We start from the raw sequence: 25,202 nt of genomic DNA on the forward strand, positions 1-25,202 counted from the left end.
TTTTCTTTTTGATTGTGATTGTTTGTCTGTGATGTGTCTGTCTTTTGCAAAAAGGGTTGCATTTCAGCTCTGGCCTTCCATGCCATGATGCTACGCATCCATTTTGCTACATTAAAATAAAGGTTCTCACCTACAAAGTGCATTACTGAAAGCAAGTTTTTCTTCATCTCTAACTGTCCTCTTGTCTCATTTTCTTCTTACTAACATTTCTTCCGTTAGTTCGGATAGTCAGTTCGGTCTAGTGCTCTGATTTCCCCACACACATATGCTACATCCTGCATCCATTTGGTTAGTACATTTGCATTATGTCATGCATTACATCACGCATTTTATCCATTTCATACTATCAATGCATCAAAAAAACACATAAAAAACTATACATTCATACATGTTCCACAATGGTACATCAACAGTGCATAAGTCATCCATACATGGAAAATAACATATGTCATAACACATTGCATCCCATCATATCGATGCATATCATATCATATATCATCATAATATCAGAGTACAAAATTGAACTGTCTGTCCTAAGTATGGCCCGCAGGCTGACTACAAAATGTCAAACTACATAATGTCCACTGTCTGTCATAAGGAGTACGTGCCTCTGTCATTGGGTGCTCCCTTTATCCTCCTCATCCTTGCCATATCTCAAGTCCTACTACTGTATCTCTGTCTATGCTCCTAAGTTTATGTCGTAACATGAAGCAGTCTAATCGGTTCTCCCACGTGATCAATGGATACTGTCGATTCTGCATCACAATTGGGGCACATTTTGTCAGTTTTAGGGTTTTCTCCTACGGGTTGCATTTCCTCATTTTCATGTCCACATCAGGGTGTTTTTCATCTATTCTGACCTATCCTACCCTTATCCCCCCTTTTCGGATCATTCTCATGTCGTTTTGGACCAAAATTGAGTTCCCAATTCACAACTGCGCCTGTGTCAAGGAACCTGCGCCTGTGTCATGTAACCTGTGCCTGTGTCATGTAACCTGTGCCTGTGTACCATACACAAGCGCAGAAGACCTTACACAAGCACAGAATACACTACACAAGCGCAGAAGACACTACACAAGCGCAGAAGTCATTTTCTGTATCCCCTGTGGGTCCCACAATGTCCCGCAAGCACTCAAAATTCATGAAATTGAAAATATGGGTTTTTGAGATCCATACCGCTGCTCCTGCATCGTCCGGTCATCTCAATGTGCGTACACATTCCCTGAGGTGATCCACCATTGGAATGTTCACCATCTATCTGCAAGTGTCCTTGTCCAGAGCAACAAATCCTTCTTTTTGGCTAGTGCAAATGAGCAAATTGTCACTCTCTTGGTCCCATTTATAGATCTTTGTCAGTGCATAGATGGATGTGCACCCTCTCCATCTCATGCTAGTCACGGTCTTTTGCACCATCAATTGCTTGTCCTTCATGCATCCGATCTCCGATTGTCAGTCCGTTTGATCCTATCATTTTTATCGATCAATTGGCCTCTTTGCTGCATGTTTCCGGCCAATTCCTCGAGGGGGCATGCATATGTAATTGTTATTGCCTAGGGCATTTTCATTATTGTTCTTTGAAACAACGCTTAAAATCGCATTATCTCAAAGAGGGGCAAAATGTAGACACCTAAAAATGGTCAACGCTTGCGGAATCATACTTTAACATTTGCACATTGCCTCATTTTAGGTTTTTGCGTCGCATTAACATTTCTCCTATGCCATGCACTTGGTCTTTATCATTTGCGAGCATCGAGTCCTTCTTCTACATTCTTCATCTGTCTCGCTTTCGAATTAGGTCTTGTTGACAACAATCTTCAATCATGATTTTGGTCGATCTTTGTCCTTGTCAATCTTGTCATATTGCGATCGATTTGTCATCGATCCTTGTCCTTTTCAATCATGTCAATTTGGTCAATTTGTCATTGATTTTTGTCAACCAATCTCAATCAAATCATTTATCAACACTGGTCATTTATCAATTCAAAATCATGATCGAATCAATATCAATTATCCTTTGTCAAGACCTAATTGTCATCCTTGCATTTCTAATTCGTCTTCTAGGGTTTCATGATTTAATCATTTAACCTTGTGTGTCATTTCTTCCTTTAGGATTAATAAATTATTTCTTTATCCTAAGTCTTCTCATTACAATTAAATGTTCATTTAATTGGCTAATTATTCCTTTTTTTTGTGAATTAATTAATAAATGACAAATTATTAATTAATTTACCTAATTCCCAATTTCCTAATTTCCAAGTCATTATTTCCAACTTAATTTTCTAATTTCTCCTAAATTCCTAAATGTCTATTTCTATTCCAAAATCTTGTCATAAATCCTTGCATAACAATTTGTCATAAATTGTCATAAATCTTGTCATAAATCCTTGCATAGCAATTTGTCATACACATGTCATAATTTTGCTATTCTTGATTTGAATTTCCATTCGAATCATTATCATGCTAATTTTATCCATCTCTCCAATTTGTCTATAAATTGGATGATTTTCTTCAATCAAGATCCCTAATTGATCGCATTTTGAATCCCTAATCAGATTATCGAATTTCTAATCACTTTGTCAAATCACGCTTCGAATACTCTTGTGTCAATGTCAATCTTGCTTTCACATTAGGTATATGCACTTGAAGGTGAGATCCACAACAAAACTATTTGGAGAAGAAAGAAGAACAATGGAGCCACATGAAGGAACATTCAAATCATACCTTTGGTTTGCTTAATTTCTAGTTTTGAATGTTTTTATTTCATGTCTCTATTGAGTGTTGTTTAGGATAGATCATTGCAATGAATGCATTTGTGAATGAGCTATTACGTTTATCTTGTCTTGTGATGATTTCCTATTTCCTAACGTACAGTGGTAATTCCCCAAGGGGAGCCATTTTATCCATGGATTTTTCTAGTCCATTGCATAGTTTTTTTATTGCACGCAGACCTAAATAATAGCATAAATCTCTGTCATATTTTAGGTGCCTACACACTATGTTAGAAAATGCCTCACTATGGTATGCAACTAGATGCTAATGTTAGCCAAGATTGCTCCCCTTACATTCTCTAAGGTGTCTATTTTTATCTCAAAAGATTGCTACAAATCAGACAAAACAAAGAGTGGTACTGAACAAAACTTCTATTTCATCATCCAAATGAATATTGTTGGTGTATTGATTATGCCAAAGGGAATCAATAACCACTCAAAAAAGCCCTTCTTGGACTCAAAGAAAGTCTTCCAACTGTTAATTAGCTCAACAAGGAATTTATGGTTCCCTGATTGTCACAGGAAAGGGAGGTGAAAACTCATACTTCTTACAAAACACATCAGGAGAACAACAAGAATTGTCAGTGCATGGACAATTCTTGAAGCACTTCTTTTCCTAGAAAGGGAAGATCTTATCCATGCACATTAGGTTAGGACTCATCTTGTTCCCCGCCTGTATATACCCACCCCCATCCTCAAATAAATACATATAGAATATGAATTTGTCTGCTCTCCTAGAGATACGTTTGGATTCTTGCCGGTCTTCTATTGAACACCTCATCCTCAGACAAATCCACTGTTGATACCTAAAAAATCTTTGTAGTAGCAGCCAATTATCCTAATATATCTTTCATTGCCAAGATTTTGACATGAGAAGAGGTTGAAAATAATTCCTCTTATTCAGTAGTAAATCTCACATAATGCAACCATAGTGTCCTAGGATCATCCCTAATGAAACCAAAAAGGGACTAGTAAAACATCCTTCGCCAATTACTATTTTATGTATATCGGGATAGCTAACTCGGTCTAGTAATTCCAGTATTGAAGGAGGTAATCATAATAGCTATATTGAATGTTGATATTGAGAAGCTTGCCAGAATAACTAACAAGGGCGAAATAACTAACAAGGGCAGAATAGCAACATTTCGCAATAGCGATGAGGTGAAGTTGTCCTGACGAAGAAAGTATAAGCGTAAGTGTCATTTGAGCTTATCAGGATAACCTGTGAAGTCAGAATAACATATTAGAGACATTCCTACTAGTGAGATGTATCTCGATGACATGTAAACAAGGCAGTATTGGGGAAACTATCCCGATTATACACCTGTGGATGGAAGATGGATATCGGTGGATTCTATGGCGATACAAAGAATGACACCCTTATCAGTGAAGCTGATAAAAATTAGAGTAATAGGATCATCAAAAGGCCAATAGAATAGCCTATCTCGATAATGAATATATCTAATAACATCAGAATAAGACACTCTGATAATGCATCCTCTTCTAAGTACCTATATCGGTATAACTTATAAAGATGGGATGACATCTTTTTGCTTCGCTGATGGTAAAGGTTATTTCGATAAATCACTGCTTAAGAGGTATTTGGGATAACTCACATAAGCGAAATAGCACATAAAAGTCACTCCGATCTGTTGGTGCCCAAAACCATAGATTGGAAAACTTAAGGGTTTGCCAAATCCTTAAGTAATCCAACTAGCCTTGGCCAACAAATAGGGATGGTCGAAGACCGAATCCCTCTGCACTTAAGGCTCCACTGAACCTATGTGGGTATACCCTTCTCTCTCAAGCACTAAAGAGGTTGTTTAAAGTGGATTTAAACCTTATGACTAGCAAATGAAAAACTAGCAAATGATTGTTCCGCAATTATGCTTTATTATGTGCCTTAAGTGAATTCTTTTGAAAATAAATGAAAATGATTATGATTGTATATAAAAAATATGAATGCTTTCAGGACTTAAAAGAAATATGCAAAGATCAATTCATATAGGATTTGGGAAGAATGTTTCTCTATCAAGGACCTTAAATGCATAACAAACTAGGACCTTAAAAGATAAATAACAAACCAGTGCCTCTATCTAGGGATATTTATGACACTTTGTGGACAAGAGATCTTATCAACTCTAGAGATAATATTAATAATCAACTATGAAGGTTTCAGTATGTGTTACACAAACAATGAAAACCCAATCTCACATTTAATGTAACAACATGTGGTGGCACATCATAGCAAATCAAATGACAGATTTATCAAGAGGACAAAGATAACTCATCAACACAAAAGTATGCACAATATTTAGAAAAGAAACAATGAACTTTGTATATTAATCTTTAGGAAATGATTGCATACATAAGCTGCAATCCTTCCCTAATACATATAACTTGCAATCCTTCCCAGCAGTATTTCTCCCCCAGTCTTTCTTCGCAGTCTTTCCTCCCCTATTACATACAAAAATGACTCCCTATAATTATGTGAATCAAAAGACATATATGAAAGGACATGCACTTTCATACATAAAAGGGAGTTACAGACAGTTGAATTCCAAAGGAAACACCCTTTGGTTTAATAACAATTACAAATGAGAACCCTAAAAAATACTAAATGATGCTTTCTAATCTTTCACTTTGATAAAATTCCACTTCCGCTTTTGAACTCCTTGATATTTCTAGTCACCAAACTTTGATAAAATATCCTGCACAAAACCAATCAAATTCATTGATTTAAAAAATTAATTACTCTCGATTAGGTTTTGATTATGAAAGATCAATAATCCCTTTCCCTAATGTAAGATTAATCCTCCTTAATCAAAGTATACCATCAAGAGGATATTTTGCAAAATGATATTTATACTTGGGACTTTAAAAACATTAATTAATATAATAAAATAAAATATTTACCCTAGTATATATTTCCAGATAATAACAGAAGGTAAAATACTTTATAATAAATAATAATACTTCCCTTGGAAAATGATATCCATGGATAAATATTCCAACTTTGCAATATCTTGTCATCCTTTTAGGGCAACTTCATCTTTCTTGGGAATATTTTATCATATAGGATAAATACTTTGCAAAAATCAATCAAACATTATCATATGATGTAAATAATTTACCCTAATGAATATGTTCAATTTATTTACCTAGGGTGAAAAGAACATTAAGGGAATATAAGATGACATAATAATATATCAAAACCTATTTAGGTCATCATATACCACATAAACTTTTCCCTTTTGATAAAAATATTATAATTATAACTTTTCAAAGGCAAGAAATAAAATAATATTTTAATCCTTGTCAAAGTGTTTTGATTAATTAGAAAAATAGGTAAAGGAGATTAAAATAAGACACCAAAAAGTCCAGTGCTTAAGAACTGCATACAAAAAGACTGGCAAAAAAGCCAGCAAACCAAAAAGACAACAAAGAAAAGTAACAACAAAGAAACAAGGAAGGCGCTACACAACTATAGTCTTCAACAGGTCCTCCACCTTTTTCACCAGCTGGTCATAGGTGGCCCCAATAGCTTTGAGATCTTCCAGGTCCTTGTTTGGTTTCTTTTCTTTCTTTTTGCCTCTGGTACAGGTTCCAGGACCTTAAGCTTCCCCTGTTCCTTCAGTGTCCAGGTCAATATCCAGGATTTCCTTTTCTAACATCCAATTTTCTGATGAGAGTGTTAGTGTTGCTAGTAGAAATCTTCAGGATGCTTAAACTCTATTCAACAATGCTCTTCAGACACTCCTCAATTTTGCTGACTTTACTGATAGTATCCGAGATAGTTTGGTCATTAGTGTCAGCAAGATTTTTCCTTTCCAGCAAATCTTTCTCTATTTTCTCAAACCTGGGGTTGAAGGCATCTCTAATGTTTTCGGCTTTAGCAATGGTATTTTTCAGGTCCTCTATGTAATTAGCCATGGTCTTCCCTTCCCCAGTGTTGATGGTTTCCAAAATCAGAATTCTGTTGTAGAGTTTTTTGTTGTCATCCACAACTTTCTTGTAACCAGCTATAAGCCACTCCATAGTATCCATGAAACCTTTCATACCCTCTGGAGGAGGGTTAGGGGGGGGGATCAACCTTATCAGGGATATCCTGTTCCTTTTTTGGGGTGTCCCTCAAAGTAGTTGTGTCTTCAACCCTAAGAGCCTCATCCATGGTCACCTTCTTCGGATTTTGTTCGGCTTCCAAGGTCCTTTCTTGATTATAGAGCTCTAGCTCCTTACCATTCTCCTCCTTCTATGTGTGCTTATTTCTTGTATGGGTGTGGACTTTTATCTTCTTTTTCAGCAACCCTTGAGGGTTCTCCTTCTTTGAGTCTTCCGAGACCTCCTCCTCCAAGGAAAGGCTAATATGGGGGATTCTGCCTTTGGATTTTTTACCCTTAGAGGAAGAAGGTCCTGTTTTGATGTGTTTCCTCTTCTTTCCAGTTTCATAATCCAAAACATCCATGCTCTCCTTAGAATCACTTGAGGGGTCATTGTCAGACTCCTCCTCCAGTGAGAAGGCAGAGTTAGACCCCTCCTCCTCAGACTCTACAGAGGGCTCCATACGGGCTATTTGATTGGCCTTGAGATGGTCATAAATAAGGACCATTAGGCCTTGATGCATGGCAGTATCCCCCATTGGGTTATCTTTGTAGGCCTTAATAGTGGCATTCATTGAGCAGAGCATAAAATAAGGAAAATTAACCTTTTCATTGTGCCTAAAATGATTTAGCAGGATGAAATGGTAACCATAAACTTTCGTAAACCTACCATCTAATGTAATGTAGCACATTAAAACAAAGAGGACCTCCTACTAGGGTTTGACAAAATCCCTAGGAGGGTAGTAGGTTTTGCTCAACTTTACCAGTCATTTTTTCTCCTTCTCGGTTTCCAGATATCTCTCAATAGCCTCCTTGCTGACTTTCCTATCTCTATAGAAGTTGCAAGCTTCTCTTCTGAGGCTCGTGGCTTAGGCAATAAGATATTCATCAATTTCAACAGTTTGGTCCCCCATTTTCAGCATACCCTTTCTCCAGTTTTTATAGAAAAAACTAGTAACCGTGCCATCCCATCCATGGAGTCTCTCCATGAATTTCAAAAAACCACCCTTCTGTAGGATGCTCTAGACCTCCTCCTTCTATTTCCATTCTTTGCAGCTACTTGGTTTGTATTGCCACCTATTACCACCCATGTTCTCGCTGTTCAGAGCCAAATTTTGAAACTTGCAAAGAAAATTAACCAGAAAGCTTGTTGGAGCTATCAAAGTTACCCAGAAAGTGTGGGAACTAATGAAATAGGTATTATAATAAATGAGGCTCTCATTATTATAATGACTCAAAGTACTCCAATTAGTCCTTTTCATTATTATCCTGTCCATCAAAAATATTTGGAGTGCTTCTATATCGATCATTAAAAATGATTTGTTTGACATTTTTGGGGAGTCCTTGTTCTCCCATCCACGTAAACATTTCTTCTTTGTTAACCGCCGTGTTGGCAGCTCAGTTAGTAGAGCCATTGGCCTCTCGGTAAATGTGGGATATGTAACTTTTTTTAAAAGTGCTAATAAGGTCTATAGCAGTATTGATGATGTTTTTGATCGACCATGAGGGCTTTGAGATCTCCTTAAAACATTTTATGATATTGTTTGAGTCCCCTTCAATCCATAAGTAGGGGCAATTCCATTTTTTAGCAAGAATACCTTGGAGAGCTGCCATTGCTTTAGCTTTATGGTTTGTTTGGGTTCCAATAGGAACAACAACCATTTCCTTGCAAATTCCTTTGTCATCTTTAAGAATAGCTCCACAACTTGAAGGACCTAGGTTACCTTTTGCAGCACTGTCAAAATTAACTTTGAACCAACCATTAGGGGGGTTTGCCATCTAGCTTCAAGTCAAAAATTGTGATTGGGGTTAGAGCTGTCGGAAATCTTCAAGTTCCATGCACTTAAGATATTTGATTCCAGAGGGTTGTTCAAGAAACAAGGACCCTCAATGATCCCAATATTTTCCACAATCACCCAATGAATTTTCTGGAACACAATATCCTAATTGAGGGAGACATCCCTGAAGATATGATTATTTCTTTCTTTCCATAGTCCCCACAGGACGTGAGGAAGAGATAGATGCCACAGAGATCTCAAAAAAGAGAGTCTAATATAAGTTCCAGGAAGAAAACAGATCATTGAGAGTGTTAGGAAACACCCAATCAATGCAAAAACTTTTAAGAAATCTTTCCCAGATTGAGGTTGAGCAGGAACATTGGATGTCAAGGTGGTCCACAGACTCTTCCTCCTGAAGGCACAAAGTGCATCTATTAGGGAAGGCAAATCCTCTGCCCTTTAGGTTGTCCAGGGTCAAGATCTTATTTTGGAGGATAGTCCAGAAGAAAAAATTAATCTTGGGGTTAAGACCCTTAATCCAGGCTTTAGACTAGTAAGGATTACCAGAAGGGGTGGGGGAAAGGATACAATACATAGAGGAACACAATTAAAGTACCTTTAGGTTCATGTTTCCAAATTAGTGAGTCATCCTATTTATTCAACCAGACTAAAGACAGATGGATCTTGAGGTTAGAAAGACTAGGGTGAATGCTTTCAATGTTCTGCCATTTGTTACCAGACCAGTAATCAGCAACCAAGGAGCCAAAAGTTCTAATACAGGAGGGAGCATGGAGGGCCCATTCATTGATTTCAGTCAAGAAATTATAAAAAATTGAGGGATCCTCCCAGAATTTAACTTTCCTACCATTTCCTACTTTCAAGATCACTCCTTTGGCTATGCTTTCTTTGCATTTAGAGGCATGATTCCATATGTGGGATCCATTAATACTTTGATCCGAATTGATGAAAGAAGAAAGAGAGGAGGACATAAGAGAGTATTTACTTCGCCAGATTTTATACCATTCAGTGTCTAAATGAAACATTCTCCAGACCTATTTTGATAGGAGAGCTTCATTTAAGGTTCAAATTCTCCTTAGGCCTAGACCTCCTTTACTTTTTGGTCTACAAACCTGGTCCCAAGCCACCAGAGACATTATTTTCTTGTCCTCAACCCCAAACCATAGGAATCTTCTTTGAATTTTCTTAATTGCATCAACATACTTAACTAGAATTCTGAAAAGACTTAGAGCATAAATCAGAATACTTTGAAGAAAATCTTTAAGTAATTGGAGCTTTCTAGCCTGACTTAAAAGGGCTCCTTTCCAACCAGCAAGTTTTTTATGAAATTTATCCACTAGAGAACTCCAGAAGGGATCAGGAGGTACAGTGCCCATGGGGAGACCAAGATAGGTCACAGGAAGATCAGCAATCCTACAATCCAGGATTCTGTTGATTCTCTGTTGCCTTCTCTCAGGAGTATTGATGAAAAAAACTTTGTTTTTGACCTAGTTAATAAGTTGCCCAGAAGCAGAGGCAAACTTACAAAGAGTACTCTTCAAGATTTTAGCTTCAGATATACTAGATTCCCCCATGATAATAGTATCATCAACAAACTATCGGTGGGAATAAATAAGGTCAGTAGAAGAAGGTTGGAGACCCTTAAAGGAGCCTTGAAAAACCATATTTTCCATAGTCCTTCCAAAACATTCTGCCATAATTATGAAGAGGATGGGGGAAATAGGATCCCCTTGCCTTATACCTCTAGAAGCTTGGAAGAAGGGTGAAGGTGAACCATTGACAGGAACAACGAAAGAGGCAGAGGTGATAAGCTGGCTGAGGAGGCCAATAACTCTAGAGGAGAAACCAAAAGACATAAGCACCTTCTCAAGAAAAGGCCAGTCAACACTATCATAGGCTTTGGCGAGATCAAGTTTGAGGATGAGACCCTACTTCTTTTCTCTAACAAGAGAATAAATGTTCTCATGGATAGTTATAATAGAGTCAAGAATTTGTCTTCGAGGGACAAACCCATTTTGTTGGTGATTAATTAAAGCAGGAAGGATAGACAAAATTCTAGAAGTAAGAACCTTGGAGATAATCTTATAAAAATAATTGGAAAGACTGATAGGTCTAAATTTGTCCATTGAGTTAGCACCTTGGGTTTTGGGGATGAGATTAATAAAAGTACCATTGATTTCTTTCAAAAGTTTTCTATCCCCAAAAAATTCATTGACCCCATTGGAGACATCTTTCCCAACAATATCCCAAAAATCTTGAAAAAAGAACACGGGGAAGCCATCTGGGCCAAGCGCTTTGTTACCATCAAAGGAAAAAACAACATTTTTAATTTCCAATTTCGAAGGAATGGAAGAGAGGGAGATGTTCATTTGATCATCAATGAGATAAGGGAAGTTATGAAGAGAAGAAGATTGAGCTTCAACATCCAATCTATGATCCCTCTTGAGCAGTTCTGAGAAATACCTTTTAGCTTCGTTCCTTATTTCATCCTCCTTGACCAACTCCCCATTATCCACCATTAGTTTGGTTACCCTATTAACAACTTTGTTCTTGATCGTCGATATATGAAAGAATCTTGTGTTCCTATCTCCTTCCTTAAGACAAATGCATCTAGATCTCTGCTTCAAGAAGGTTTCCTCTTAAGTAATGATATCATGGTATTTTTTGAGAGTCTCATTTTCATCAGCAAAGGACACAGTACTGAAACCATCCTTCTGGATTTGAGCCTGTATTTTTTTAAGGTCTTCTTGGACTTTACCTTTGGCCTCAAAAATATTCCCAAAGCTAGATTTATTCTAGAGTCCTATGTTATCCTTTACACGTTTGAGCTTCTTAACAACTCTATACATAATAGTTCCCTCAACTTGTATGCTTCACCATTTATGAATGTTACTTTTGATATCTAGGTGAAGGGTCCACATTTTTTCAAATCTGAAGGGGAAGTGTCTCCTTCTATTAATTGAGTCAGCAATGAAGGTGATAGGAAAGTGATCAGATCCAACTCGAATGTGGGCCGACAGAGAACATAAATAATGACTGTACCAATCATCAAAGATGAGAGTCCTATCAAGGCGAACTTGGATAAGATCATTACCAGTTCTCTTGTTAGTCCAAGTGTAATTGCATCCCTGTATTTCCAAATCATTGAGAGCCTCAAAATTAATGAAATCCATAAGGGCCAACCTACTTTCCAGCTGAGGGGGACTTCCTCCAAATTTTTCCTCCTCTCTCAAAGGAGTATTGACGTCTCCCATAACCAGCCAGCTAAGATTTCTGAAGCTTTCCCTGGCTTGTATAAGTTTTTTCCAGAAGGAATTTCTAGCCTTCAAAGTATTGGGAGCATAAATCTTAGTGATAACCCATGAAGTACCATCTTTTAAATGCTCAAATTTGATACAAGAGAAATTATTTTCCTTAATAATAACATGTCCTTTGACAGTATTAAGGTTCCAGATGGTAGCTATACCTCCAGAAGCACCTTCTGAACTGCCACCACTAACATTACCATTTTTGAAAAACTTCAAAGATTTCAACTTTTTCTCTTCTCATTTTGGTTTCTTGAATTATAAAAATATCAGGTTTACTGTCCCTTATCATATTCCTAATGATGTCATGTTTATGGGGATTATTGAGTCCCCTTATATTCCAAGAGATAATCTTCATAGTTACTTACCAATTCCTAGCTCCTTAAGAGTTTTCTAGGTCCCATCTGCAATGTTCTTACTGGCCTCCTTGTCTCTGACTTTATGGTTAGAGGGTCGACCTCGAGAAGAGGAGATATACCCAGCATCAACTTGAGCTATTTTGGTGGATTTCCTTAGGAGAGAAGTCGAGTGAGTAGTTCCTTTCTTATTCCTGTGTTTTGGTATTTTCCACTCAGCATCTATCTCAGAAGCCGCTTCCGGGTTGCTGAGGATTTTGGAGATTTCTTCTTTGTTACCCTAGTTAGGGGTTCTGGAAGCATTTGAATCATTGTTAACTATTTTTGAGCTCTGGTCTAAGTGTGAAAGGTTCATACCCAGAGTTGCACATTTTTGAGCTTCTTGTATTTCAAAACTTGGCATGAGCAGTGAAGAGTCAGTCTTTTCTTCTTGGGAGTCAGGGATCTCCCCTTCCTTAGGTTGGTCATCTTTCTCTTGCAGTTCCTTTCCCTCATAAGTGTCAGCTACTACTTCAGCTATATCATTTGAAGATTCAGTATGATCTTTCAGATCCTCTGTTTGAGTAGTAACTGAGGTGTTGACTTTGGTTGATTCGTTTCTCAATGCTTCCTTGGTTGAGGGGCTAGAAATAGAAGTTGAGGGTGCTTCCTTCTTCTCCCCCAAAGGATTGAAGCAATTAGAGTTATCTTCCTAATTCTTTGAGTTTTTAACTTGCCATACTATTTTTTATGGAGCCCTTTGATTTTCAGTCTGGGGTTTAGACTGCTTGGCTTCTGCCTTCGGCTTGATTGGACAAGATTTTGCCCAATGACCTACTTTTTTACAATGGAAGTAGGCAAAGGGAATAGATTCATATTCAATATGTTTTTGTTTCCATGTTCCCAACTTTGATACTAGATCTATCTGTTTCGGCATATCTGCATCATGGGCTATCCCTACACAGAACCTAGCATGAATGAGTCTCCTTTTTGAAATTGTGACTGGGTCTATAGAGAGGAGTTCACTAAAGGAGATTACAATTCCTGAGAAGATGCTTCCTGCCCAATATTCAAGAGGCAAACCTGGTAGCTTTACCCAAACTGGAACTTGTGCCAAAAGAGAGCCGTTCATATTCAAGTTCAGATGCCATTTTCATAGAACCAAAGTTGTCTTTCCTATCATCCAAGGGCTCCCACAAAGAATCCTTAATTTATCTTCTTCACATGAAAAAGTAAAAGATAGAAGGCCTTTAGGTAAAGCCGAGATTTCAACATTACCCTTCAGGGCCCATTTTCATTTAACATAAACCCTAACAACTTCATTATTAGGACGCAAGCCCATAAGTTTTCCTACCAAGGAATTTGACATACTATTTATATTATGATCCAGGACCAGATCAGGAATAGAGATAGCGAACTTTCCACCAGAAGGATCGGAAATATTCTTGACAGGAGGTAGAGAGGATTTACCAGATGGTCTAGTTCCAAAGAGGGAAGACCATTTTTTTGTTTCTTTTCCGCTCTCCAAGGAGTCATCACGTGGGATGGGCCCCCCACTGGACCCTTCCCCCAGAAGCCCAGAGGAGCCCACTGTCTTCTCTGGCAGAGTACCACCTATTTGCGGTATGACAACAACCTCTGGAATGGCCGGAGGCTTATCCTTCTCTCCTATGGGACCAACAACAATATTGTTCTGGCCACTCCCACCATTGGAACCAGAGTTCCTGCCTTGCAGAGAATTTGAATTTTGAATTCTCCCATTGCCACTTCCTACTCCTCCTTGCTCTCCCATTACTGCTGTATTATTTTAATCCTTATCAAAGTGTTATTGCAAAAAATAAAAATCATTATGCCTCTCTGTATGATATTGATTATATGAAGTTCTCTGGGTAAGGAATACTTCCTATCCCATGGAAGAAATAATGAAAACTTTCTGCACAATAAAAAACATAATTAGATATTTATTCATTTCAATAAAATATAATTTACCCTAAAATATTAAATTTATTGATTAAAGGTAAAAATATTTACAAGAAGATAAAAAGAAAAATTATAATACTAAAATCCAATGTTATCCATGATTTTACTTAAAGCACTTTCGAAATAAATATTTTTCATCCTATTAGCAAAATATTTCCTCTTCAATTTTCAAAAGATAACAAAAAATAAATAATATTGGAATATTATTTACATGCAAGATTAAATGTAATAATGCCATTTCAAGATAATGATTTAAAATTTTAAATAATAAAAAAACATTACAATAAACCTCAAGTGAGAAATACTTACTGCCCGGTTGGAAATAAGTATAATCTTTCTCCACACAAAATGGCATAATGAATTTACTGATGAAAAAAATTTATATTAGGGATAATTGGAAAAATAAAATCTTTAATGGTATGATCCCTTATGCAAAAAAATAATTTTGCCCTAATAGAGATATATTTATCTTTTTGTTCATATTTTTAGGGCAAAAGATTATAGTGTAATTTCCCAAATCATTAAGTGATTTTTCTTAGAAATGAACTAAGAAATAAAATCACTTAAAAAAAATTCTCCAAATGTAAATATATTTGTTAAAAAACATTTGAGAAATAATTACTTTTAAGATTAAAAACTAAAAATGATATTTGATAATCATTCTACCTCTAATTTAAAACAAAAGTAAACTATTAAACTAATATACTTACCCTTGTCAAAAATTAAAACAATATTACCTTTGTAACCTCATCGGGGTAGCATACCTTCTTCGGATTAGCACATTATATCCTACACCGATACCCGATGGCAATGAAGACTTGTCCTTTTAAAACTGCTTCGAAGTATGCAAGAAAATAAAAATTTTAATTTCTTCTGCGACCTATTTTGGAGTAATTTCATTGCCGACTAACTAGGTATCCAAATGGCATGAAATTTGACAAAAAAGTTATGATAATTGAAATAAAACATGGGTTTTATTTCAATTTTCAAGTAGCTCGCCAAATTTTGATACTTGCTTTGTAAATTGGCCTGCCAAAGCTAGTTGCGAGCAATATAAATTTTAAAATAACACATTAAACAAGCTCCGATCTCTATGAAAATTAAAATAGAAGCATTTGACATCACAATATTAAGTGGGTTGTCCTCTGATTGATCAAATTCAAAAAAAAATTCTGACACATTTTTATGTCGGGATCAGTGAGAAAACAATTAAAAGGCAGGTTAGAACTTCTTCGATTCTCATGAAATCTTATGGGAACATAGTCCCATATACCACAGAAACTTTCACCTAACAGTTTTCCAAGATCTTTTTTGAGTGCGGAGATTTTAATCACCAAAGTTGACAACTTTTTAATCCTAAAAATTTTACTTACAAACATCTAAAAACTGTCTTTACTTCTGCCTTCAAAAATATGAGAAATGAGCTAACGAAGATCTGAAACCTAGAAAATAGTTTTATTTCCATAGAGTAAATCATGTGGACCACTTCATCTGATAAGATATCTATCGATCCAATAGATGTTAAAATCCAAAGAGAGCACTTGGTCAACATTGTAATCCTGCAAACAACAATTCTGAAAAAAACTCCACTTGGTTTTAGCCAATAAAAATAGCAAATAGATTCACAACACTTTGAAATTCAGCATCGGGCTTCATTAAGATGAAGATAATATGCACAAATAATTAGTTTGACATAAGGGTTTAACGGGAAAGAGCTATCAATGCTTGAATATGACCTTTCAATTCGTGATTTATACATTCTAAGAAAATGCACATCGATTAGCCTCAAGAGAAACAAGAACTGTTATCAAGAGGTTCTACATTTTGGCATAGAACATATTTATGATATAAAAAATGCATATGAACAATTAAATTGACATAATAGTGCTTAGGTGAGAAGAAATTATGATTCAAAAACACGTACCTGGAATGATTTTGCCTTTGCAACCACATACATACCTGGAAATCAACCACCTTATTCATGCACCAAACCTGGTTTCTTAGAGTTGGAAATGGAAGAACTTGCTTGATTATAGATGTTACACATGATTGAACATAGAAATCTCCTTTTTGGCATGAATCTCGAACTCTAAAATTTGAAAATTTTAGGGTTCCAACACGATCAATGTGATAGTTTTGATAATTAATATAAGTACAGATCCAATAGCCAAAAAGATGAGAGGGGGGGAGGTGAATCATACAAACTTAATCATCCATCAAAACATCAGATTCAACCTCGGTAACATATATATCAGTCATATAACCAAAAACTGTCAAACATGCAAACTCAAAAGAATATGAACAATATAAACCTCATAACACCAGATTTAACGTGGAAACCCAAATAGGGAAAAACCACTATGGGATTTCGGACCCACTAAGAAATATACTCTTCTAGAGTATGCTCGGTTAAAAGAAAATCTTGTTGAAGATTACAAACACATTGCTAGATGTGACCCAGTTAAGGGATTTCCCTCAGATCTGTTAGGATCTTCACTTTGTTAGAAGTGACCTTGTTAAAGGATTTCAAACACTCAATAAGAATGTCACCTTGCTAGAGGATTTTACAAATAAGACTGTTAAGTCCACTCGGTTAAGAGATTTTTTGTCACTTTCACAAAATAACAGTAATAAAAATCTATCTGCAACTTCACATCTAAAAATGCTAAAGCAAATTCCTATTTGTTCAATACAATCTAGACATAGAACTAATCTTTTCTATCTGTTGGGCATCTATACTCTGTTATTCTAACAGGTCTTCAAGCTTTTGTGCTCAGTGATCACTATGTAGCATCCCTGTGCATACACTTGCCCACATACATTGTTTATCAATAGTTTCCTATTTATAAACAATCTTCTAACCACTTAATCTCATTGATCACATTTCCCATGATCAATCATAGCCATCAGATCTTCAATCTTGTCCAGGTTCAATGTATCTTTCGATCTGAAAATGTTTTACCCCACCTTGGAACTTGCATTGTCACCTTGGAACTTGTGTTAGGGTATTGCGGTTCAATCTAAGCTGTAGATCTTCATGCCGACTTTCCATTGCCTTATATTCGTTAACAACTTCTTCCACGGCTTACCAATCATTGATCCGCTCTAGCGCATCAGCTTCTTTCATTAAATATCACATGTAAACATTTAATGCATTCTGTTATAGCTCGGTTGTTACTTGGTAAATACTAAACTTCACTTGGTAGACATTCTACCTTCATTAACCGATAGCGATAACCTTAGGGTTTACCGACTAGGTTCCTTAGGGTTTACCGACTAGGTTCTTTGCCTGGTAACATAGTATAGTATTAACCTTTACATTTTACAACATGTGTATGATGTTAAAACAATCTAAAACATCATGATCTCATCATTGTCTGACTCGATAGTAGTTGCCCATTGAATACCTTATTCATCCCTTTATTCATCATATTCTTTCCTGTGTCTTTTACCAGCTTCTTTATAATCTTCATACCATACTTCTCAAGATATGGCAACATCATACTGAATTAGAAAGTCAATTTCTTGACATCAATGACAAAATAATAATATCAAGATAGTAGAACATCTTTAATCAGTTATATCCATAATCATCAACAACCTTCTCAATATCCTTATTGAAATGTCAACAATCTTTCATTATCTGTTATACTGTAATATTGCCAACAATCTCCCCCTTTGGTAGTGATGGAAAAACCAATTGATTTGACCTTTAAAAGATTCGGATTGCTGTGATTCTAAAATATTGAAATGCTCTCCCCCATACATTAGACTTCTCTTTTATTTTCAACTTTATTTCAATCTGTAGTCTTCTCTTAGTTTTCTCCCATATATTAGTCTTCTCCCCCTTTGGTAAGTCTTCTCCCCCTTTGACAACAATGCCAAAAAGAAAAGAACTAAAACATAATTTGTTTCTATAAGAAGTTATTTCCTGCTATTGTTTATCAACTGAGTCTCGGTCAGAGCATTTGTCTTCAATTCCTATTTCCTGCACACCTTTAGAAAATCTCCTAAAGTGTGTAAATCAGCATCAACTCCTAAAAATTATTCTGTAGAGTCATCGAATTGATGCTTTCATCGAACTCGGTCAGTGAATGGAAGATAGGGGTAGGACCCCTAACTTACTTCTGAGATATTCAAAAGTGTCCTTTGCTAGTGGCTTGGTGAAGATATCTGCTATTTGCTCCTTTGTGCTAACATATTCCAACACCACTTTCTTCTCTTGAGCTTCTTCTCTAAGATAATGATATTTGATAGATATGTGCTTTGTCTTAGAGTGCATAACAGGATTCTTTGAAATATTAATGGCACTAGTGTTATCACAGAATATAGTTACTGGCTTGGTAACTTTCTCATTTATACCTTCCAACAGTTGTTTGATCCATGCTATATTGGTGCAATTTAGTGCTACAGCAACATATTCAACTTCTGTTGTTGACTGTGAACCACATCCTTGTTTCTTGCTAAGCCAACTCACTAGTCTTTCTCCTAAAAAGAAAGCTCCTCCACTTGTGCTTTTCTTGTCATCAATGTTGCCTGCCCAACCAACATCAGTATAAACTTTTAAATCAAACTCATTTCCTTTCTGATATACTAAGCCATAATTTTTAGTGCCTTTTAAGTATCTGAAAATTCTTTTGATTGTCATCATGTGTGTTTCCTTAGGATCTGCAGAGAATCTTGCAACTACACCTACTGCATGTGCTATGTTTGGTCTGCTATGAACAACATATTGCAACTTTCCAATCATAGATCAATAGAGTGTCTCATCAACAGATGCAAATTCATCATTCTTTGATAGTTTACTGTTGGTAGTCATAGGAGTACTTACTAGTTTTGAATCCTCCATTCCAAATTTCTTCAAGATTTCCTTTATGTACTTGGATTGAGTAATGAAAATCTCATTTTTCATTTGTAGTATCTATAAACCTATAAAATACTTTATCTCACCGATTAATGACATCTCAAATTCTTTTCTCATTTCATTTCCAAAGTTCTTGCATAAAGAGTCATTTCCACAAAATATAATATCATCAACAAATATGGCTGAGATTAGTATTCCATTTTCATCATTCTTCATGTACATGTTGATGTTCTCACTTGTCCTTATAAAACCAATCTTAATCAAATAAGAGTGCAATCTTTCATACCATGCTCTTGGTGCTTGTTTCAAGCCATATAAAGCTTTGTTCAACTTACATACCTGATCTTTTTATTATTGTCTTCAACAAATCCTTCAGGTTGTTCAATGAAAACTTCTTCTTCTAATATTCCATTCAGAAATGCAGATTTGACATCCATTTGATATACCTTGAAATTCTTGTAAGCAACATATGCCAACAATGTTCTTACTCCTTCAAGTCTACCAACAGGTGCAAAAGTTTCACCATAATCAATTCCTTCTTCTTGTGCATAACCTTTGCAAACTAGTCTTGCTTTGTTTCGAATGACCTCCCCTTTTTCATTTAGCTTATTTCTGAAGATCCACTTTGTATCGATTACATTTTTGTCCTTTGTTCTTGGGACCAGTGTCCATGTGTCATTCTTCTTAATTTGATCAATCTCTTCTGTCATAGCATTTATCCAATCTTCACTGTTAAATGCCTATTTCACTATTCTCGGTTCAAATTCAGATATCAAACATGTGTTCTGTCTTAGTTTGTTCCTTATCATTATTGGATCATCCTTATCTCTTATAATCTGACTTGGTGCATGATGTCTTTTGACATACTTGGCTAATACAGGCTCGGTAGGCTCTGTATGATCTTCTTCATCACTCGGTAACTGGATATTTCTTTCATTTTCTTCAACAGTTATCTTGGTAGGACTTCTCGGTTTCACATAGACAAATTCATCATAGTCTTCTGGTTCTTTGGAATTACCTTCATCATTTCTTTCTACAAATTCATCAATTTTCACATTTGCACTTTCTACTATTTTGTTAGATGATTTGACTAGACATTTAAATGCTTTGCTTCTAGAAGAATATCCTAGAAATGTTCCTTCTTCAGTTTTCTGATCAAACTTGCCATTTCTATCATCTTTATGAACATAGCATTTACTTCCAAAGATTTTGAAATAACTAACATTAGGTTTCTTGTCATACCAGATCTCATAAGGTGTCTTCAAAGTACCTTTCTTCAATTGAACTCGGTTCAAGGTGTAAATAGCTGTGCTTATTGCTTCTCTCCAAAATGTTTGTGGCACCTTCTTCTAAATCATCAGTGTTCTAGCACAATCCGCAATAGATCTGTTTCTTCTTTCAGCTTTTCCATTCTGCTGTGGAGTTCTCGGTGCAGAAACTTGTCTTTTAATACCATGATCATTGCAAAATAGGTTGAACTCATCAGATGTGAACTCTCCTCCTCTATCTGATCTAAGACATTTTAGTTGTCTTCCTGTTTCATTTTCAACTCTAGCCTTGTACCATTTAAACATTTTAAAAGCTTCTGATTTTTCTTTTAAAAACATTCCTGACATCATCCTTGAGTAATCATCCACAAATAATATGAAATATTTATCACCATAATAACTCTGAACTTTCATAGGACCACAAAGATCAGTGTGCACAAGATCAAAAATTCCCTTAGAAGTGTAGGACTTACTTGTAAAGCTTGATCTTGTCATCTTACCCATCTGGCATCCTTGGCACATAGCATTCACAGGTTTTTGACGATTCGGTAGGACTCTTACTCGGTGCTTCTTACTTATTTTAATCAGATTATCAAAATTAACATTACAAAACCTTTTATGCCATAGCCAGGTATCATCTATCTTTGCATGCACTTATTCTGAGTTGAGTCAAGGTGAAATGTGTTACCTTTCGTTTGTGTCCCGATAGCAGTTAACTTTCCATTCTTGTCATGAACTTTGACAATTCCTTTCTGAAACTCTATTCGGTAACCTGTGTTGTTTAGCTGTGCTACACTCAACAAATTGTATTTCAAAACTTCAACCCAATAAACATCATTACATTTAGCATTGTCAAGAAGTGTTATGGATCCTTTACCTCTTACCAGACATGTTGCATCATTACCAAATCTAACATAGCCTCCATCATAATCTTCTAACATAACAAACTTGTGTTTATCTCCTGTCATATGATGTGAGCATCCACTATCTATAATCCAAGAATCATTAGTGTTTATGTGAGATATTAGGGATTTTTCTTCATAGCTTTCTTCATCTGATCCATCCTTGATAGCCATGTAAACAACTTCCTCTGTATCAGTCTCATCTGATTTATCATCATTAGATTCCTCATCAGCTATTAAGCATGTCTTTCTATCTCTTCTTCTGAAGTCTCAGTGTCCTCTGTAATGGTTATCTTTTTGTCTGTCATCTCGGTAATCTCTCTTTTCAGTAAAATCTTTGTCAGGATAGCTAGAAGCCATATGTCCAATCTTATCACAATTGAAACATTTCAAAGGTAGTTTTCCTTTATACTTACCTTTGCCTCTTGGTAACCTTTTGGCCAATAGTGCTTCAAACTCTTCTTGCTTTCTAATTTCTTCATACAGTTTGTGTACTTCTTCCATGTTCTTCTGAAATCTTTCACTTGCTTTACTATGATCTCCTTCAGAGTACTTATACTTTCTTTCATTGTAATCATTAGATTCATTAAGATGAAAAGAACTAAATGTAGATTCAACTTTATTTACCGAAGATCCACTATTATCAAAATTACTTAACTCAAATGCATGTAGCTTACCAATAGTAGCATCCAAGGAAACTGGCATATTGGGTACATATCTCAATTCATTGATTGCAGAGACTCAGATTGCATAGGTAGGTAGAAGGTTTCTAACAACTTACTTGTTACATCCTTTTCTTCAATAGTTCCTCTTGCTCCTTTGATTTGATTTACAATCTCTTTTAGTCTTGTACTGTACTGGGTTATGTTCTCACCTTCATTCATCCTCATAGATTCAAGTTGTCCTCTTAGACTATCCACTTTTTCTCTTTGAACATGTTCATCTCCACCATATACTGATATGAGCTTAGTCCACATTTCCTTTGCATCAGTACATCCTTTTAGATCATTAAACTCTGAGTCGGTCAATGCAGATGTTATTTCAATCATTGCTTGAATATGTTCTTGCTTCGCCTTTATCTCTTCCATTGTCAATGGATAGGTGCTCGGTGTGACAAAATCATTCTCCAGATAGTAGACATCATATTCTCCAATTCCTGATAGATGCAGCTTCATCCTTTTTTACCATGTAGAGAAATTTGATTTATTTAGCTTCGCTGCATCCCTCTTATACATCTTTGGATCTTTAACTCAAGTGCCTTTAAACTTTCCTTTCAGAGTCCAAAGCTCTGATACCAATTGATAGTTCTGATACTTAATATAAGCACAGATCCACTAGCCAACAAGATGAGAGGGGGGGGTGAATCATACAAACTTAATCATCCATCAAAACATCAGATTCAACTTCGGTAACATATATATCAGTCATATAACCAAAAACTGTCAAACATGCAAACTCAAAAGCATATGAACAATATAAACCTCATAACACCATATTTAATGTGGAAACCCAAATAGGGAAAAACCACTATGGGATTTCAGACCCACTAAGAAATATACTCTTCTAGAGTATGCTCGGTTAAAAGAAAATCCTGTTAAAGATTACAAACACATTGCTAGATGTGACCCGGTTAAGGGATTTCCCTCAGATCTGTTAGGATCTTCACTTTGTTAGAAGTGACCTTGTTAAAGGATTTCAAACACTCAATAAGAATGTCACCTTGCTAGAGGATTTTACAAATAAGACTATTAAGTCCACTCGGTTAAGAGATTTTTTGTCACTTTCACAAAATAACAGTAATAAAAATCTATCTGCAACTTCACATCTAAAAATGCTAAAGCAGATTCCTATTTGTTCAATACAATCTAGACATAGACCTAATCTTGTCTATCTACTGGGCATCTATACTCTGTTATTCTAATAGGTCTTCAAGCTTCTATGCTCGGTGATCACTATGTAGCATCCCTGTGCATACACTTGCTCGCATACATTGTTTATCAATAGTTTCCTATTTATAAACAATCTTCTAACCACTTAATCTCATTGATCACATTTCCCATGATCAATCATAGCCATCAGATCTTCAATCTTGTCCAAGTTCAATGTATCTTTCGATCTGAAAATGTTTTACCCCACCTTGGAACTTGCATTGTCACCTTGGAACTTGTGTTAGGGTATTGCGGTTCAATCTGAGCTATAGATCTTCATGCCGAATTTCCATTGCCTTAGATTCGTTAACAAACTTCTTCCACAACTTACCAATCATTGATCCACTCTAGCTCATCAGCTTCTTTCATTAAATATCACATGTAAGCATTTAATGCATTTTGTTATAGCTTGGTTGTAACTCGGTAAATACTAAACTTCACTCAGTAGACATTCTGCCTTCATTAACCAATAGCGATAACCTTAGGGTTTATCGACTAGGTTCTTTGCCTGGTAACATAGTATAGTATTAACCTTTACATTTTACAACATATGTATGATGTTAAAACAATCTAAAACATCATGATCTCATCATTTTCTGACTCGGTAGTAGTTGCCCATTGAATACCTTATTCATCCCTTTATTCATCATATTCTTTCCTGTGTCTTTTACCAACTTCTTTATAATCTTCATATCATACTTCTCAAGATATGGCAACATCATACTGAATTAGAAAATCAATTTCTTGACATCAATGACAAAATAATAATATCAAGATAGTAGAACATCTTTAATCAGTTATATCCATAATCATCAACAACCTTCTCAATATCCTTATTGAAATGTCAACAATCTTTCATTGTCTATTATACTGTAATATTGCCAACACAATGAAGTTATCCTGATGCTTTACAAATGAAACAACATCGGGAAAGTTATCCCGAACTAACATTCACAAAACAAACAACTCAATAGAAAATAGGAGAAGGATAAAACCCTTATCAGGATAACCTGTAGTGTCAGGAAAATGAACTTTGGATATGCCGATAGTTAAAACAATGCCGATGGACACTGACTGAGACTAGGTGTAGACAGATAAAAAATAAAACAAATTAAAGATTACTTGTTGGGATAGCTCAAACTGAAATGACACAAGAGGGAGATGGTTACTAATATAACAATATTTATCTATGGCCACTAATTTGTCAGAAAAGCACCAAATTTGGAGCAGTCACGGAAGGAGTTAAGCCAATGTCCCACATCATTAGAAAATTCAAATTTAAAAAAGATGGTACATTGATTCATAGAGTTAAGGCACATTTATTGTTTCACGAAAGACACTTTCTGAGAAGCGTATTCAGGAGAACACTGTATTCAAAATTACAGAGACTTTGAGATGATATTGAGGTAGGTTGAAGGCACATTGGACATTGGTGAGTAAGTGCTCTGATCGATTCCCCTGTTATTATTTCGAATAGTCTGTTAAATTGTATGCGAAATGGAAAAACCTAGCAGTGTTGCAAAGACACAGAGAGGGGAAACAAGAAAGGGTAAGGGAAAGAAACAAAAAACAGGTTGGACAAGTCCTAAAACTAAAGATGAATATAGAAAACTAAATCAGGACTTGCTAGATCAACTGCTAGGTTCCACCCCAAAGCCTAAGAGATCTATAGAGTGGAAATTAGAGGATAATTATATTGATGTGGGAGACGTGTACACAACCATCAAGGGATATGAATTATTTTTGTTTCACTATCACAAATGAGAGAAACCAGAACCCATTTGCAATCCATGGCAGTTAGGTCTGGGAAAACTTGTAGTCCCAAATGTCTTTGTTAATATTGATCTCCTAGAATTGTTAGCACTGAATTTTAATCCAAAACAAAAGAGAAATATGTGACCGAGATGGAAATCCTTGTTTCTTCATGTCACGAGAAGCAATTTTTGAGGTTTTTGA

This window comes from Cryptomeria japonica, chromosome 5, assembly GCF_030272615.1.
Source record: "Cryptomeria japonica chromosome 5, Sugi_1.0, whole genome shotgun sequence".
Lineage (NCBI taxonomy): Eukaryota > Viridiplantae > Streptophyta > Pinopsida > Cupressales > Cupressaceae > Cryptomeria > Cryptomeria japonica.